The following is a 19,306-nucleotide window of genomic DNA, read 5'->3' as shown; positions in this document are numbered from 1 at the left end:
TCATAAGTATATTGCTCATAAGTAATTCAGAAAACCAACAACTATTTTCTATGTTTATGGTAGCAATTTGAAGTGATGATAAAACCAAATGTTAAAAAATTTTTTCTGAAATTTCTGATTATTCTTATGTTATTAATCACCATCATTAGAGTGTTCAAGGGAATTTTTCTAGTTTATAACTCATGTTCAACTTTTGAATAATAAAGAGAGCTAAGAAATGTAATAAATGAAAAGGAAAATCTGTATGTTAAACTGCTAAGTAAACATATCTAAAATAAGTTTATTTTCTCCAAGAAACAGTATTCATAATTACCAAGAGAATAATAGTTCCATAGTACATTATGCAAAAGTACTCATAGCAAAAAAAGGAACATAAAAGAGAATGAATAGCAAAAAAAAAGAGTACTTTTCTTAGTTATAAATTTTTCCCATATGTATTTTTCCTGTGTTATAATCAAAACATAATATTTACATTAACACTGGGGAAATAATTTCACACATTGATTTTCTTTATCCCTGAGAATTCCAGAAGCTCTTGGGAATAAACTGCCCAAATTATGGAAAGATATTCTTCTCATCCATAGTGCATATAGTGAAGAAAAATTTTTTAGGTGCTATAATTTACCTAGCAGTGGATAAACAACCTAAAAATTCAAAATAAAACAGAATTTTACTTTTGAGAATTCCTGGCTATAAAATTGTCATTTTAAATATTTTTGAAATGGAAGTATATGCTATTATGATGTTCCTCTACTCTATGTGAATGGGTAGAATATTACTGTAAGGTAAAATGTAGTAACTTACAGATGTTTACTGTAAACTATAAAGTAACAAAGAAAAATAAGAAACAAACTTTTATAGCTAATAATATAACAATGGCTAAAATTATGTCATAAAAAATACTCAATCCAAAAGAAAGCTAAAAAAAGAGGAAAATAAACAAATGGGAGAAATAAATTACAAATAATAAGATGATATATGCAAACATAATATTATGAACAATTACAATATGTGTAAATGAACTCAACATCCCAATAAAAGTCAAAGATTGTCATAAAAGCTAAAAATCATACCTAACATGCATTTTAAATATAAACACACAGATAGCTTAAATGTGAAAAGGGAAAAGGTATATATTATTAGTAGTATTAAAAATAAATCTGGCCCCACTGGTGTGGCTCAGTGGTTGAGCAATGACCTGTGAACCAGGAGGTCAGGGTTCAATTCCCAGTCAGGGCACATGCCTGGGTTGCAGACTTGGTCCCCAGTGAGTGCATGCAGAAGGCAGCCCATCAATGGTTCTCTCTCATCACTGAGGTTTCTATATTTCTCTCCCTCTCCTAACCTCTCTGAAATCAATAAAAATATATTAAAAAAGAGAAAGAAACCTAGGTTAAGTATACTAACAATAAATAAAATAGATTTCAGAACAAAAAGTATTCCCCCAAATAAGGAGGGCTATTTCATAATAATAAGTTGATTAAAAGAACATAACAACCCTAAAATTTCTGCCCAAAATACATGAAATGAAAGCAAATAGAAATGCAAGTAAATAGAAAATCAGTATGGGTACAGAAGATTCTAGCAACCTAATAAGCTAACTTGATCTAATGGACATGAAGGAACACTTTATCTAAAAATAGCACAATAATAAACATTTTTTCAATTGCACCTGGAACATGCACAAAATAAATGATACTTTGGGACATAAATACGTCTCAAATCTAAAATAATTCAACTCACAATAAAGGATGTTCTATGACTGTAATAGGATTAAACTAGAAATAAGTAATAAACATCTGGAAAATCTCCAAATATTTATATAAATTCTACATTTTAATATAACCCCTGGGGGGGAAAAATCAAATGCAAAATTAGAAATTATTTCAGGTTGAACATAGATGTAGTTTGGTAGAATACCACAAACATAGTACTTTGAGGGACATTTATATCATTAAATCCCTATATTAGACATTTTTAAAAAGCCTCAAACCAAAGATCATAGTTTCCTCTTTAATAAACCCCCCCAAAATAAGAAAGTAAACCTAAAATTCACCAAACATTTCTATAGATGAAAATAGATAATTTTAAAAGAAATCATAGACAAAATCAAGGTGACAGTCAATTTTTTTATTTATAGATGAATTTACTATTCATTTAGAAGAGTAAATGTGAGAAACTTCTATCCAGACTGATGAAGAAAAGCAGATAATAAGAAGAAATAATACTATTAGGAATGAGAGGTGACAGCTCTACAAATTCTACACATGTCAAATGGACTGTGGGAAACTGTTTATTGCCTTCACTATCTGATAAGCATAGACAGAGAACTCCCCAAAACACCCCGAAGGCTGGGTGCCTTTGAAGCCCTAGCAAAGCTCTGAGCTAGGCGCCACCTCTGTTTGTCCAGACAGTGGTAGCTGAAACTACTCCCCCATTTATTATTATGTAAATCCTTGCTGATGGGCTAGTCTGCTTGTTACTAGGGGGTCACCTGCCTAAGGGCTATGCTATGGGCGCATCCCAGATCAATAAAAGCTTGGTGAGGCCTGAGCACAGGAGGAAGTCCTTCGGGACTTGCCGCCTGGTCCCCCAATATTGCAAAATTATCTCGTGTCTTTTTCTCTCATTTGCTGTGCGGCTCCTCTTTCAGATACCGAACCCTACTCCACGCAGAACGTGGAGGGAGTCTTACTCGACAATGGACAATAAGGAAATATTATGAAATACATTATGGGATTAGATTTAACAGTTTTACAAAACTTAAAAAAATAAATAATGAATTTTATAGAAACTCTTACAGTAAATTTAAAAGAAAGGAATATTTCTTAAGTTGATCTGCTAGATAAGAATTGATCTGATACAAAAACCATAAAAAAGACATTACAAGAAAAGACAACCAAAAACCAATATCCGCTATAACAATAGAACCAAAATTTCACACAAAATGACAGCAAATGGAATCCAATATTGCATTAACAGGATAATAGATCATGACTGTGACTGTTAATTTTATGTGCCAATATCACTAGTTCACAGGGTACCCGGATACTTGGGCAAACATTCATCCAACCAGTTAAAGGCCTAAATAAAACAAAAGAGCTGACCCTCCTCTCTCCCAAGTAATAGAGAATTTTTACTGCCTCTTCTTCAAACTGGGACATCTGCCTTTTTCCTGCCTTTGGACTTGAATTTTATAATTTAAATAATGAAGTTGTTTTTTGGTTTAATTCTTAAATAGCTTGAGCCAAGTATCTCAATACCCCTAGAGAAACTGGCCTTTGTGGTAATGGAGTACTAATGCCCAGACAGCCAATCTTAAAGAACAGAGAAGTGCTTGTAATCTCACAGCCTTCCTTGTGTGGTATTTGATATATCCATCTCATTAATATATCAAAGTTACTAATAGGAAAAAAAACAACTCTAAGAGGTTTTAATTAATCCTATTTGATAGTTTGAGAACATTATCACAACTTTTACATTTAGCATTTTTCTAGTTTAAACATAATTTTCTACTACTGATACATATTAAAGGTAGTTATCACAACATGCTTTAATACATTTGTGAACCATATAAATCATGATAATTCAGACTGTTACCTTTCAATTACAAATGATCTGTAATTTCAAAATACTGTGCTTTGGATCCTCTTCAGGTCATGAACTCCATTAGCTGCCCTGTATTGCCCTTGTCAGAGGCACACTTGTCTATTTGCAACTGACAATGGATGATTAATAAAGGTTATTTGAATGTTCTACATAGATACTCAAGGACTGTAGAAATCATGAAGAACTGACATTCCTCTATCAGCTATTGCAAATAATTTCCCTAGTGACGATTCTTATTACTTGAAATTTTTAGTTTACTTAACTTAGAAATTTTCAAATTACATGAAAATTGACACCATTTGATTCAAATACAATTACTCTAAGGTTTTGAGACTTTTATTAAAATTGAATATATACTAGTCACATTATAGCTTTCTCTGGAAATTCCTCGAGATTGACATAGATCTCTATTCTCAAAAGACCTGTATACTTATCCATTTCTATCATTATGCTTTATATTCAAAGAACAGTGATTCTTGGTGTCATTTTTCTAATTATCAGTATAAGGATATGCGAAGACCTCACTGTGTGGGCAGAGAGAACAAGATAAGGTGATTGTAAGAATGCCTTGCTTTGAGTGTCCCAGTGTGGGCAGAAAATCTGCTTAAGACATTTAAAAATGTGAGTTGCAGAGACTAATGAACTAGTTTTGTGTACTTGCCTTCCTGAATATAAAGGCAAGGGACCTTTATATTTCAGGAACCTCAACCTATCTCTTGAAAACTCAGCAATTCATTCTTCTCATTGGCAGATTTGAATGATAATAATAATAATAATTTATGTTTATATCTTAGGATTTTGCGAGAATCTAATAATATAATGACTATTAAACTACTTTGAAAATGAATACACAATATTCAAATAGTAATTTTATGAATAATTTGAGAACTGCTCAAAGCCGCAATACTTTTCAACAATTGGGCCACTATATTTGTTACACAAAATACATATTAAAAATATTTTGCATTGCTCTCATGAATCTTCCTTTAACGCAACTACCACTTTAATTTTAAAGTATGTGGAAAATTTAGAAGTCACATTTTAGCGTAACACATTTTATATTTAAGTAAGCAAAACTATAAAATGCGAAGTAAGTAAGCTTGTTCTACCATGAGCAATAATCAGAGCGATGAGTGGCTGAACACATAACAGATACTCACTAAACATCGGTATAATTAAATCACATTGAAGACATGAACATCCAAAGAATATTTTACTATTACATTTATAAAGCATATCGTATTTAATTTGCAGCATTGACTATTTTGGGAAAGGTCATATATAACACCTGTGAAAAGAGTACACACTATGCTGAGTATTTAATAGCAATAGAATAAAAGAAAACATAGCAAGGGTCATAAATATATAATCATAAATTTTAACCACTTGTGAAAACTATAATATCCAGGAGTCATCGGCCTTCTTAAAACTATAAAGTCTTCATGGATTTTATGGCAAACATATCTCTTCTTCTGTTTCTGGCCTTACCAAAAATTCTATATATTTTAGAAATAATTCCTAATGAAATTTTAGTAGCCTAAAGGGGATCATGTGTATTTAATATGAATCTTCCCAGAATAGCACCAAAAGATGACACGTTTCTGCACAATAAAGCCACCATATGCCTTAAACAAGCTATATGTTCAATAAGTGTGCTGTGTTTTGGCCATGAATTTTTCAAACTTAATAAAAATAGTCTCCTGAACTTTAAAACAAAGAAAATAATAGTCTAGAAGTTACATTTCAGCATAAGGATATAAAAGGTTAATCCAGTTATATTGACTAGATTACTTTTAGGGCGTATGATTCACCTGTGCTGATCTGCAAGCCTGTCCTACCAGGAAGCATCTCTCTGGTAAACAAAGCAGAAGGGCAGTGTGCAATGGCCACAATATTCAAGGTCAGACAGTCCCCTGAAATCTTCATCCTGTAAATAATAATTTCTGATACACCATACTGAGAAGTGCAATCAGCACCCCTATGCTAAAGTACTTTTACATAATGTCGACTTATTTATCTATAAAACAGCCCTGATAATAACAAACTGTTATTTCCATTTTGCAGATGAGGAAGCCAAGAGTCAGAGACAGGATCTGTTAGTATAAACTTTACTGTAAAAATGAAATAATAAAGATATTCTCCCTCCAAAAAAAAAAAGACTCCCAACATAAGTGTTTTGACAAGAATAAAAATTATTGCAGCACAAGGCAGATATAATTGCCATTAGAAAGATGAAGAGTTTAAAGGACAAAGTATTGACACAACTTATTTAATCTTGTTGTTGACAGTAGACAAAGGTATTGGTTGGGAAAGAAAAAAAAAACTTCATGGAAATAGATTTGAATGAAGATTAAAGGATTGGACCCAGAGGGTTGAAGTTATTATAAACACATGTTTGGAGTTGGAAAAGTGTGGGATCATTTTATAGAGAAGAATAAATAATTCGGTGAAATTAGGTTATGTTTAAGGGAAACATTTGAGACAAGTTTAGAAAGGTAGAGCAGGGGTGAAATTGTACATGGCCATACACAACTAGGCTAATGTGTTTATGCTTTTTGGAGGGAAGCAGCAGGGTTACAGGGCTAGTATAATTAAAGGTACTTTTTAACAAGCTGAATCTGCCTTTAATGAGATGGGTGAATTGAATAGGAAGCACTGAATGAAGAGGAAAGTCAAGTAGTTCCTGGAACTAACAGAGAGAGAATAGAATATGGTGGGGAATAAATACATAATGGGGAAAATTGATTTGAGAGAGACTATAGACATAGAATGGACAAGACTTATTTAACAAATTTGGGAATATGAAAGCTAATGGACTTTTCAAAGATACTTTCATAAGTTGAAGTTGTATGACTCAGAGAATAGTAGTGACATTGACATAAATTGGGAATTCTGGAGAAATGGTTGGTTTACCATATTCATTTAGGCATGCTAACAGGTTATCTTGAAACCTCAAACTGCATACATGTTAATATTTATTTGGCAAGAAATAGATACCATTCATACTGGTACAGTTCCTACCATACAGTAGAAATTGAATGAATTGCTGGCGGTTAATGATTGACCACTAAACCAAAATAACAGTTAAGACTTTTGAAAAAAAAAAAGCAATTGCTATATGAATTATTATAGTTATGTCTTTTAAAAAATATTAGTTCATAGGGAGAGAGGAAAGGAGAGGGAGAGAGAAAGAGAAACATTGAGGTGAGAGCAGAATATCAATCTGCTACCTCCTGCACACCCCCTACTGGGGATTGAGCCAGCCACCGGGCAAGTGCCCTAACTGGGAATTGGACCGGTTTGGTGCATAGGACGATGCCCAACCAAATGAGCCACATGGGCCATGGCCATAGACTTGCCATTTTACTTTCCTAAGTTACTTATGCCTGCTTTTGGGAAGGAAATTGGAATGCAGAATTTGTACTTAGGACCCAGATTTATATGCCTCTTCCTTTTTGATTCATTCTTGAGTATCTACAGTGATGTAGAAAACAAAATAAAGTATACTATGAACAGCTTATTTTTAATTGTAAGATCCATAATACAAAAGCATCCCTAGAATCTTTAGAAAAATTAATAACATAAAGCAAAAGTTGGTAAATGCCTAAATATTTTAACCAAATATTAAAATGAGTGGCAAATATTAACATTTGTCACGAAAGAATGCTGTACTCAGCAATTAAATATGAAGATATTAATGAATTGATTAAATGAGGGCCAAGTTTTTCAGAATGTTTTCCCAACTTTCTACACTTTGAGAGTATGTTTGAGAGGCTTCTTTGTTTTCCATTTTTAATATGTTACCACAAATACTAAGCCTTTCTGAAAATTATTCAGCCTTTTAGGCTTGACACTACCCAGGTAGGGTGTCTATTTTTGCATAAAAAATTACTACCTGGTTTGGCTCAGTGGATAGAGCATCAGCCTATGGACTGAAGGGTCCCAGGTTCGATTCTGGTCAAGGGCACATGCCCAGGTTGCAGGCTTGATCCCCACTAGGGGGTATGCAGGAGGCAGGCTATCAATGATTCTCATCATTGATGTTTCTCTCTCTCTCTCTCTCCCTCTCCCTTCCTCTCTGAAATCAATAAAAAATATTAAAAAAAAAATTACTATGTGGGCGAAACGGGCTTGGCTCAGTGGATAGAGCGTCGGCCTGCGGACTGAAGGGTCCCAGGTTCGATTCCGGTCAAGGGCATTTACCTGGGTTGCGGGCATATCCCCAGTGGGAGATGTGCAGGAGGCAGCTGATCGATGTTTCTCTCTCATTGATGTTTCTGACTCTCTATCTCTCTCCCTTTCTCTCTGTAAAAAATCAATAAAATATATTTAAAAAAAACAAACAAAAACAAACAGAAAACAAAAAACATATTTAAAAAAAAAATTACTATGTGGCCCCAGCCTGTTTGGCTCAGTGGATAGAGCACCGGCCTGCAGAACAAAGGGTGCCAGGTTCAATTCCAGTTAAGGGCACGTACCTTGGTTGCAAGCTCCTCCCTGGTCTGGCTACTGCAGGAGGCAACCAATCAATGTGTTTATCTCACTTGTATATTTCTGTCTTTCCCTCTCTCTCCCACTCTCTCTAAAAAATCAATGGAAAAATATCCTTGAGTGAGGACTAAAAAAAAGCAAAAAAAAACCATTACTATATGAAAGCACCCAATGTAATCTAGCATATATGCTAAATCAATGTTTACATGCCAAAAAAAAACAAAAACAAAAAACATTATCTTAATCTTTTCAATTATTTCAGTTGATAAAACATGTAGGCGTGCTAGTTTACCTAAATGTGCCTTAAAGAGAAAGTTCTGCAGATGAAGTGACAAAAGCTATCTGGGTATTTTATTATGTATTCTCTTTATATCTAAGAGAACTCTAGCATTTATACAAAAACAGTATTTCCTTTTTTAGGTGTGTATCATAACACAGCAAAGGAAAGATGGCATTTCCAGACTAGTCTTTCATCCTGTTGGCAGCTGAATTATTCTCCTCCAAATCTGCTAAAACAACAGATTTTTTGTTGTTGTTCAAGGCCTTACATCATCCTTAAAAAGCCTTTTAGAATTTGTTCCAGTCATCAAAAAATGCATAACTAGGAAAGAGAATAAACTTTGAGGTACCAATATCACACTATCTCTGAGACAGGATTCAAACCTCTGAAAAAGCATGTGCAATTACAGTGAACTGTAAGCAGCAAAGCCAAGGTCTTACAAATAAATGGAGTAGGCGGCTTATGGGATGTGATTGGAGGGGCACGCCAGATGCTCCTATCTAAAAATACCTCTCTTGCCTTTTACCTTTAGCATGTATTCCTCTGCATCTTGGAGGCTTTTTGATCGGCAAGAGACCCCCATTAAAATGTAAATACTCCTGGGAGATGCAGAGCCTAATCTTTTATCAACTATCATCTTAGTGGACTAGTTGGAGTGAAACAAGAAATAGAATAGAGCTGTGGGGAAATGAATAGAGAAACAAGATAAAGGGGAAAGTGATACAGGCAGGAGAGAGGAGACCAGGGAATGGGAACTACTATATTTCACAATTTTGCCTGGCACCAGTTTGAGTAAGCTGGGAACATATATATGCAAAAAAAGAAAATAAAGAAAAAAACACAGAAAGGTTCTTAAACTCAGAATTAAAATTCTATTTAGTCTTGGCTGATATGACTAGGCTGTTGGGCATCATCCTGTGCACCAAAAGGTTACTGGTTCAATTCACAGTCCAGCACATGCCTGGGTTGTAGGTTCGTTCCCTAGTAGGCAGCCAATCAATATTTCCCTCTCACACTGATGTCCCCCCTCACAACCTCTCTCTCTCTCTCTCTCTCTCTCTCTCTCTCTCTCTCTCTCTCTCTCTCTCTCTCTTTCTCTCAATCTCGCTCTCTCTCTCTCAAAATCAATAAAAAATATTTTTTAAAAAAATGCTATTCAAGCAACTCCCAACAATTTTACCAAAGAATACAGTGGTTAGAAAGTTTCTGAGTCTTATCAAATAAAGGTTCTATTAATTTTTTTAAATGACTATAGAAACATTAGTTAATCCCAGTAAACAAGAGTATCACATTAAATAGAAAGTAATAATGCTTACCATAGGATTTCTATAAATATGAAATTAGGTTAGGTTATGTATATAGTAACACAAAATAAAATGAGATTTTCCCATCACTAAAAAACATATTTTATGTGCCAATTTAATCCACAGAATTCCTTCAGAAGTTGATGGTTCTCAGGACTGTGTCTGTAACAGCATACAGCACTGGAGTACAATCAAACAAATTTGAATATAGATTCTGCCACTTAATAGTTGTGAGATTTGTGGAACTGTGTATATTCTTTAGAAATGTTCATTTCCTCATCTATAAAATCACTATGGTCATGCTATGCTATGTAGCATTCTCTTTTTTTAATATATTTTTATTGATTTCAGAGAGGAAGGAAGAGAGAGAGATAGAAACATCCTATATAATAAAAGGGTAATATGCAAATAGATCGAATGGCAGAACAACTGAACAACCAATCAAAGCATAATATGCTGATAGAACCTGGCTGGAGAACCTAGCAAGAGAACATGGCAAGAGAACCTAGACAGAACTTGGCTGGAGATCCTGGCTAGGCTGCTGATCATCTGAACTCTACCTCTATGTCATTCCTTCTTCGCCAACTCCATCCACACCTTTGGGAACCCCTGGACCTTCTGGGACTGGACCCCAACATCTGACCCTCCAACAGGGACCCTTAGCACACCTGACCAGTGCCTGTCTGCAGCAGATGTGCAGCCCTGAGCTGGAACAACCTGTCATTGGGAGGATCACATGTGCCTCCTTTTTGTCTCTCCGTATGTCCCAGCTTTGCCCCACATGTCCTTTCCTTTTCTTTTTTCTTTCCTTTTTTTAATCTGACTACTTGTTTGCTGGTTCTTTGGCCTTTCTCCTTCTCTCCTGACACAGCCTTTTCTAGAATCTCCCTACCCTACTGTTCCAGGAAGGGCACCTCCCTTTTCTGCCATGACTGGGGGTGTCTGGTATATGCCCCATACGTGGAGTTGTCTTGTGCCAAGAGCCTGACATCCTGGGCTGAGAAAGCCATGTCCCAGGACTACATGCTGACAGGCTGTTCCTCCTTTGTTGTGCATTGGCCCCTCTTGCCCTTGTGTCAAGAGGCACCCCCTTCTCACAGTCCATTTGCCCACAGCAGTTGCCTGGGCTTTCTGTTCACGCTGAGGTTGAGGCCTTGTGGTGGCCGGTGCTATGGATCTGTCTCTCACCCAATGGCATGAGCTGGGCCCTCCCTGGAGAAAAAACCTGGGTTCCACAAGAGATGTGACCAGAGCCGGGGCCCCGCCAGCAGGCGAGGGGAGCCCAAGGCAGGTGCTGGGAGTGGAGGCCATGGGGGCATAGGCTACCAAGGAGACAGAACTGAACCTCACATCACCCTGCTTGGCCCCGGAGGATGGCTGGTTAGCCAGAGACGGGTAAGATTCCTCAGGGAAGGAACAAAACCTAAGACAGGCACAGTTGAAGAGGGGCCATCAGGAGAGAACTTGGGGGTCAACAGAGGTGGGGCACAGATCCTCACCCCCCCAACTATGCAGGGGCTTGAACAATTGCCCCTTCTGAGGGAGGTCTCCTGCCCCCATGGCTGCTTCCCGCTTCCCATGCCCAGCTCAGATCAGGACCCACATAACAGAAAGAGACTTGGCCCAGCTCAGATCGGGACACAGGTAAAGACAGAGACTGGCTGACAGCAGCTGCCCTCTCACTGCAACAGGACTTGTTTCCCATTTCTACCTTGGACCACAGGGAAAGGGTCAGCTGAAGGAAAGGGCTGTGTCAGGATGCTGCCTTCTTCCCTTTCTTCTCCCTCTTTTTTCTAAACACTTCCATGCCTTGTAGTTCTTTTGCTTTCTCTTCTTTTTCTCTCTACTACCCTCCATTTCCGCCTCATCTTCCTCCCTGGTATCATCCATATCGGCCGACCCAGAGGGCACAGCTAACTCCTCCCCGGACACCGACACCACCATCAAGCACGGCCCTGAGGGACTCTTGATGCAGCCCTTCAACTCGCTGACACTTCGGGAAGCCCATCGCCAATGACTCCGCCCACTAGCCAGATCAACAAGGACAACCAACCCCCCGACTTGAGGACAGCTGAAATCCCTTGACTGAAGAGACTAGCAACCTTCTACAGGAACAAGGCTCCTTGTGCACTCCATCCATTATGTTTATAGCTATGCTCGCTATCATTGCTTGTCAGCCTACTCTGAGTCTTAAACAACCCAATCTGAGAGGTGGCCCCTGATTTACATGCGCTATCATTTAAAAAATAAAAAAGGGGGAATTTGCCGGAAAAAGAAAAAAAAAGGATAATATGCTAATGATATGCTAAGGCTGCTCAACCACTAGCTATGATGTGCACTAACCACCAGGGGGCAGATGCTCCAACTGGTAGGTTAGCTTGCTCCTGGGGTCCAGCTGATCAGGACTGAGGGAGATGGGCCAGACACACCCTGGAGCCCTCCTGTGGTCCCTCCCCACTTGATTGTGCACCAGTGGAGTCCCTCAGCCTGGCCTGCACCCTTTCGCAATCCGGGACCCCTCAGGGGATGTTGAAGAGGCAGTTTCAGCCCAATCCTACAGGCCACTCCCCTTGGGAGGGCGCCAGATGCAGGGCTCATGGCTGGCAAGTGCCCCTGCAGCGGCAAGAGCCTCTCCCAATCAGGACTGATTGGGTGCGAGTCTGTGGCAGGCACAGTGGGGCTGGGATGATGGGAGCTGCAGGTAGGAACTGCATGTGGCGTTGGACTGCGGGTTTCAGCCCAATCCCTGCAGGCCACCCAGAGGGACCCCACCCATGCACGAATTCGTACACTGGACCTCTAGTCGATGATGAGAGAGAATCATTGATTGGCTGCCTCCTACATGCTCCCTACTGGGGATCGAACCCACAACTAGGGCATTTGCCCTAGACTGGAATCGAACCTGGGACTCTTCAGTCCTCAATCCAACGCTCTATCCACCGAGCCAAACCATCTAGGGCTGTAGTATTATTTTTTATAAATTTGAGATAATTTATGTCAATTATCTAAAATTAGGGAGAATGTTAGATTCACAATAAGTGGTATTTGTCTCTGATATTTTTTACTCCTAATGTTATCACTAAAATGAAAACATCCATTTTTGTACTGGAAAAATATTGCTTTATTTTTTATATTAAGTCATTGCATATGTTTGGATTAATAAAAGTTTGTCCTTTTAAAATTTAATCATACATGATAGAGTTTTAAAATTAAAACCGGTAACTATAAGTATGAATATACTGAAAATACCTTCCCAGAAAATATCTACTCAGCACTGCCAGGACCTTGACAAGGAACATAAACACTCAAGGCAGGTGATCCTGTGAACTTTTTAAAATGATTAAAACCATGTGAAGAGCTTAAAATTGTCTACTTAACAACAAACAGCTCTGCTTCCACAAGCGATCTATCCATCCATCTGTCATATGGCATGGCACAGGTTTTCCCATTGTGTATTTTTTTTTTCTCATTATTAAGGACAGCTGGTTGAATGTGAATTTTCTAACAGATACATTTAACCCTTGGCTTGTAAGCAAGAAAAATGTTGAATTTATCATTTAATTAATTTGTCTTAACATTTACTGACTCAATGACTGTGAAAGCCTTAATGCAGCGGTTCTAAACCTGTGGGTCGCAACCTTTTTGGGCGTCGAAAGACCCTTTCACAGGGGTCGCCTAAGACCCTCGGAAAACACATATATAATTACATATTGTTTTTGTGATTAATCACTATGCTTTAATTATGTTCAATTTGTAACAATGAAAATACATCCTGCATATCAGATATTTACATTATGATTCATAACAGTAGCAAAATTACAGTTATGAAGTAGCAACAAAAATAATGTTATGGTTGGGGGTCACCACAACATGAGGAACTATATTAAAGGGTCGTGGCATTAGGAAGGTTGAGAGCCACTGCCTTAATGCATAGTGCAATGAGCATTTAACTTACACAGTGTCTAGTCCAACACCACACACACAGTATTTGCAAATGCTTCATAATAATGAGATTTGGGTTTAAGTATTTAGCTATTCCTCTATCTTTCCCCCTCACACTTCTCAGTGCACCAGATGTATATACCACTTGCTCATGCTAATGACCAATGGAATTACAAATGAGGTAAAGATGTATAGGGATGTATCCTGTGTGCACAGAGTGGAAGTCTCCCAAAGCAGCCTGGATTGAAAGGTGTCTTGGGAAGAGGATGAAAATGGAATGTATTTCACTGAGCCACAGGGAGCTTTTTCACATTAGAAAGAGTGAATGTCAACATAATTGAAGTCGTAACTTCAAACAAGAAATAAGAAGCAGTCACAAATTAAACTGCCGTCAAAGACCCTGTTTTCACAGGAGTAACCTGGGTGCTCATTTTAAATGCAGGAGGAGTGCACAGGAAAGAAGAGAGAAAAGACGAGTGTGTCTGAGAAACGTGTTCTCCCTGTGTCATCATTCCTAATAGAGTCAGTATCCCTAATGACATAGACGCCAAAACACCAAAACTAAAGCTCCCAACAAAGCAATCGGAAATGATGGTGCTATCTGTATTTTCTGCGTTGAACTTTCTGTAGCATTTGCTTATACAGAGGGGAATTTAAGGTTACACTTTTCTGATAACAACCTTAATTTCCCCATCCCCTTTCTATATGTAGACACAATTTCTATCTTCTAAGTGCCTGCAGGGATCTAGCTGTTTAAAAGAAACTTTCAAAGGAGAAGGTAAATTTGTATGTTAATCCTCTCCCTATAAAATAAACATGGGATGTGTTGTAATTATTTCTTTCATCTGTTGCTAGAGATGATTTTAACTAAAGTAGGGGCGAGCATCTGTGCTAAGGTAAGCAAAGTGGCTTTATTAAATGTAAGTTTTTTTTTTGAATTTTGTTGCATCTTCTAAACTTGCAGTCCTATCAGGGGTGGATAACATCTGTCCCTCAGGCCATACAAACCAGGATAAATCATTTAGTCTGGCCCTGCCAAGTCATTAGGGGTGAGTTCATTAAATGTTTGAACACATAGAGCAGGCTACTTTTTAAGTTGGTGATTTTGTATGGCCTTCGAATGATGTTATAAATATCCAAAGGGCCCTTGGCAGAGAAAAGGTTCCCCATCCCTGCAAGTGAACATCTCACATAGTTATGCACAGGCTGCCTTCTCCTCCCTAAACTAGCAAGATGATGACAGCACTGTAAGTCACAGACACTTCTCCAGCAAAAACACAATGGATGTGGGAGGCACTGTGGGCAGGAATCCATACAAATCCTGTTTCCCTGCTTTTAATGACTGATGTTCAACCTCCTGTATCTATAGCACTATCCTAATTATTCAGCTGATATTTCCCACTATGGTGTTATTTGACAGCCTTGCAGACATGTGTAAAAATTAGTGTAAGTTAATGGTTTGTTCTAAGTATATACAAGTACCTAGGGCATCATAGATGTTCCAGAAATATGGTTCTTGTTTTTATGTCCTACTAGAGACCTGATGCATGAAATTCATGCACTGGAGGGGAGGTCCCTCAGACAGGCTTGTGCCCTCTCACAGTTTGGGGCCCCTCAGGGGATATCTGCCTGCTGGCTTAGGCCCAATCCCAGGGCCTAAGCCGGCAATCAGACATCCCTCTCACAGTTTGGGGCCCCTCAGGGGATATCTGCCTGCTGGCTTAGGCCCAATCCCCGGGCCTAAGCCGGAAATCAGACATTCCTCTCACAGTCTGGGACCCCTCACTCCTTACCACCTGCCTGCAACCAAGGAGGGAGAGGCTCCCGCCACCACTGCTGCACTTGCCAGCCATGAGCCTGGCTTCTGGCTTCTGGATGAGCAGTGCTCCCCTTGTGTGAGTGCACTGACCACCAGGGTGCAGCTCCTGCATTGAGCGTCTGCCTCCTGGTGGTCAGTGCACATCATAGCAATTGGTCATTCCGCAGTTCGGTTGATTTGCATATTGAGGTTTTATTATATAGGATTTTTTCTGATTCGACGCATCCAAAATAAAAACCTCTTCATAAGAGAGTGAATAGTTTACATAGAGGAGATGTAGTAATGTGAAGCCAAAGAAATGTAAAGTATTAAATATAAGTTCACAGATTTAAGGGCTACTAATTATATGCTATAACTTCTATTATATCTTGGCCACTGAGCATAGACATATACATATAAACACATGCTATAGGCACTAGACCTTACTAAGTTTTGCTGCAAGAAAAATCACCAATAAATGAGAAAATGTTATATAAAAACATTTACTTAGAAATATAAATAATGAAGCCATATGCCACAATATTGTAATTATTTCCTACATGCTCTCTCCAGTAAAAGACCTCATGGAAGTTGTTCATCCTTGCAAGCCCAGGGTCTACAATGCCTAGAACACAATACATGCTCAAAACACTTGCTGACTCAATGACTGAACATCCCACTGCATCTCTTAACCACAAGGTTAGTCACTGCAATATATGCATTTTATACATAGTATCTTATAGAATAAAAGGCCAGTGACCATAATGACCAGAACGACCGCTTGACCAGACACTATGTGGTGCATTGATCACCTCTCGGTCCCTCCCCCTTGGCCTGCAGGCTCCAATTGCAGCATGGCAAACGGAAAACCAGGGGGAACTGTGTGGGTGGCATCGGCGGCCGGAGCGAAGCAGCCCGGGTCCGGGGTGCTGGAGGGAAGCTGGTGCCCGCAGCCAGGGAAAGGAAGGCCTACTCTTGCATGGATTTTTGTGCATCAGGACTCTAGTATATTTCTATATAATATCTATATATCTATATCTATATCTATATCTATATCTATATCTATATCTATATCTATATCTATATCTATATCTATCTATATCTATCATTTATCTAGTCTATATCTATACCTATACCTATATCTATACCTATACTTATATCTATACCTATACTTATTCCCAAAATTTACTGGCAACTATCCTGGAGTACAGACTAATAATTGGAAAAACATTACACAAATTATTTCCAACTGAATCTATGTCTCCACCCTTTCCTCTTGCCTGCTTTTGTCACAAGTCAACACTCTAGCCTGCACCCACTAATAATAATGAGCGTGGATGTTACCAAGTCTCTGTGATTTCTCATTCACCATTTCCACTCCCTTTGCCAACAAACCCAAAGTGCAGTTAATCTTTGAAATAGTTTTCCTCACAGTAATTTTATCTAGTATATCTAGTATATCTAGTATATGTATTTTCTTCTTGGGTTCAGAATTCTACTGGGTGACCTTTCATTAAATAGGAGATAAGAGAACTGAATCATAGAAAGTCAAGTAAAACACATTCCATTTCCTGCAGAGATGCTAGAAGGAATAATAGTCATCTTTACTTCACCTTTCCCCTTTGTTTCCAACTGGAATATAGTAGTTTGTCAGTTCAGCAAAACAACTGAAATTTCAGGGACACGTGACAACTAGAATATGTCTCTTGATAGCACAATTTGGGCTGAGCAGAACAACCTCTGTGCTGACAACTAGAACAATAGTGTTGGCAGTAACAGCATACAAGTATCAGGAGCTATAGCGACTTTGAAAGAGCTATTTAATATCTCTGAGTGCTGCTAGTCTATGCCTTAAGACACTATGTCATGTATGACTCTGTGTGTGTATATATTATGCTTAAACATGTATATGTGTACATAATTATGATTGTATATATTCTATATATATATTTATGATGTAACAATAAACGTGTTAAATAAAAATTATCTTCTTCACTTTATCAATAAAATTGGCATTCAGAGAGATTAAATCCTTTATACAAAACCGCAAGGCTAGGGATTGGAGAAACTTCTTCAAACCTAGGCCAACTACACTGTCCTCACTGCACTGCCTCCTAAAGATTCTTTTTTCAGAGAGAAGGAAGGGAGAGATGAGAGATTTGTTGTTTCACTTATTTATGTGTTCCTTGGTTGCTTCCTATATGGATGAGGCTCTAACCAACTGAGCTACCCAGCCAGGGCCTCCTCCTACATTTTTTAATTGATTTGAGAGAGAGAGAGAGAGAGAGAGAGAGAGAGAGAGAGAGAGAGAGAGAGAGAAACAACAATAAGAGAGAAAAATGTCAATTGGTTGCCTCCTGTATGAGCCTCATTCAGGGATTGAACCTGCAACCCAGGTATGTGCCCTGACCAGGCCTTCCTACAGATGTTTAATCTAACTGTTGGATAGGCTGAAGCCGATGCAAAGAGCACTTTCTGGGTTGTTAAAAGAGTAACATTGGCTTGAATGATCACTATGACACATCAAGAGTGCTGGAGCGTATCAGCAAAAGAAACTGGGACTCCTCCCCACTGACTCTGCTGAAATCTCTGAGCTGTAGATTATAGAGATATCAACTCATGAACCCCACTCACGTTCAAGTGTAACATCACTCTAGCAACCTCCCTGTCCAACAAACCAAGGACACTTAGATTAGGAGCCCTCCTCCTAAAGTCCCTCACATCAAATATCTGAAATCACAACTCTGATTGCTGCCTGTCCTTCCTTGATCGACAGCATGTCATTGATCATCAATGATCTGACTATTTCAAAGCTCCTAACCAGATTAAAAATTATAGAATAAATTAGAATTCAGAGGGAATTAAATATTCACTAATAATGGGGTTAGGGGGGTGAAAGTAAAGAGAAGGTGGAGAGAGAGGGAGATAAATGAATACATAAGTGAAATTTGGTTATCCAGCTCTAAGTTAGGATTTCTAGTGATAGTGAACTTGCTCTACAAATGAGTTATCTCACTTGCTTTAGAAATAGTTCTTCAAATATCATTCAAATAGACTGCTTTGAACTCTCACCCAAACACTGGTTTGAAGCTGGAGATATCTCATCCTCCAGCCTTTTTTTATTGAGACACTAGAGGCCCGGTGCAAAGGATTCATGCACTAGTGGGGGGCATGGCCTGTGGGGACCGGCCAGCTGTGGGAGCACTGCTCATCCAGGTCATCTTAGAGGCTTTGAACCCACCCTCTGAGCGGCTGCTCCCTGGTCCAGCATCTTCTGTGGAACTGGAGCACTCACCTCTCCAGGGAACCCTGTCAGGGCTGGGCCCAAGAAAAATAGCACTGAGAGGGGGCAGAGTAGGCCTCAGTCCCTCAGCGGCCACAAACTCACCTCCCAGCCTCTGGGGTAAGCTCTGCGAGCCTGGCAGCGCTTGGCCTGCGGGCATCTGGAGAAGGTGGCAGAGAGTGAGGAGGAGCAGCCTGAGGTGAGGAGGCGAGGATCGCAGCCTGGGTTCCTGCCCATTGGCCCGAGGTTCGCAGCAAGAGCAGCCACTCATCCAGGTCAGCGGAGCAGCTCCCCCACTGTGGTAGTGCACTGACTACCAGGGGGCAGCTCCTGCATTGAGCGTCTGCCCCCTGGTGGTCAGTGCGCATCATAGTGACTGGTCAAGCAGTTGTTCGGTAGTTCCACGGATGGGTAGCTGGGCTTTTATTATAAGGGATAATTGACATATAACATTATATCAGTTTAAGGTGTACAACATAATAATTTAATATATGCATATATTGCAAAATGATCACCATAATAACTAAACATCTATCACCACACACAGTTAAATTTTTTGTGTGTGTATGTGTGATAAGAACTTTTAGAATCTACTCTTG

General features: G+C 38.9%; 1 protein-coding gene across 3 annotated transcripts in view; it reads right to left on the bottom strand.

Moving 5' to 3' along the window:
• Positions 1-19,306, bottom strand: part of PCDH9 (protocadherin 9) — a 949,264-nt gene that overhangs the window by 634,669 nt on the left and 295,289 nt on the right. The window lies entirely within an intron of this gene.

This window comes from Myotis myotis, unplaced genomic scaffold (genome assembly GCF_014108235.1).
Source record: "Myotis myotis isolate mMyoMyo1 unplaced genomic scaffold, mMyoMyo1.p scaffold_m19_p_3, whole genome shotgun sequence".
In the NCBI taxonomy this organism is placed as follows: domain Eukaryota; kingdom Metazoa; phylum Chordata; class Mammalia; order Chiroptera; family Vespertilionidae; genus Myotis; species Myotis myotis.
Note: the sequence above shows the minus strand (reverse complement) of the source record. Positions and strands in the feature narration are given on the sequence as shown.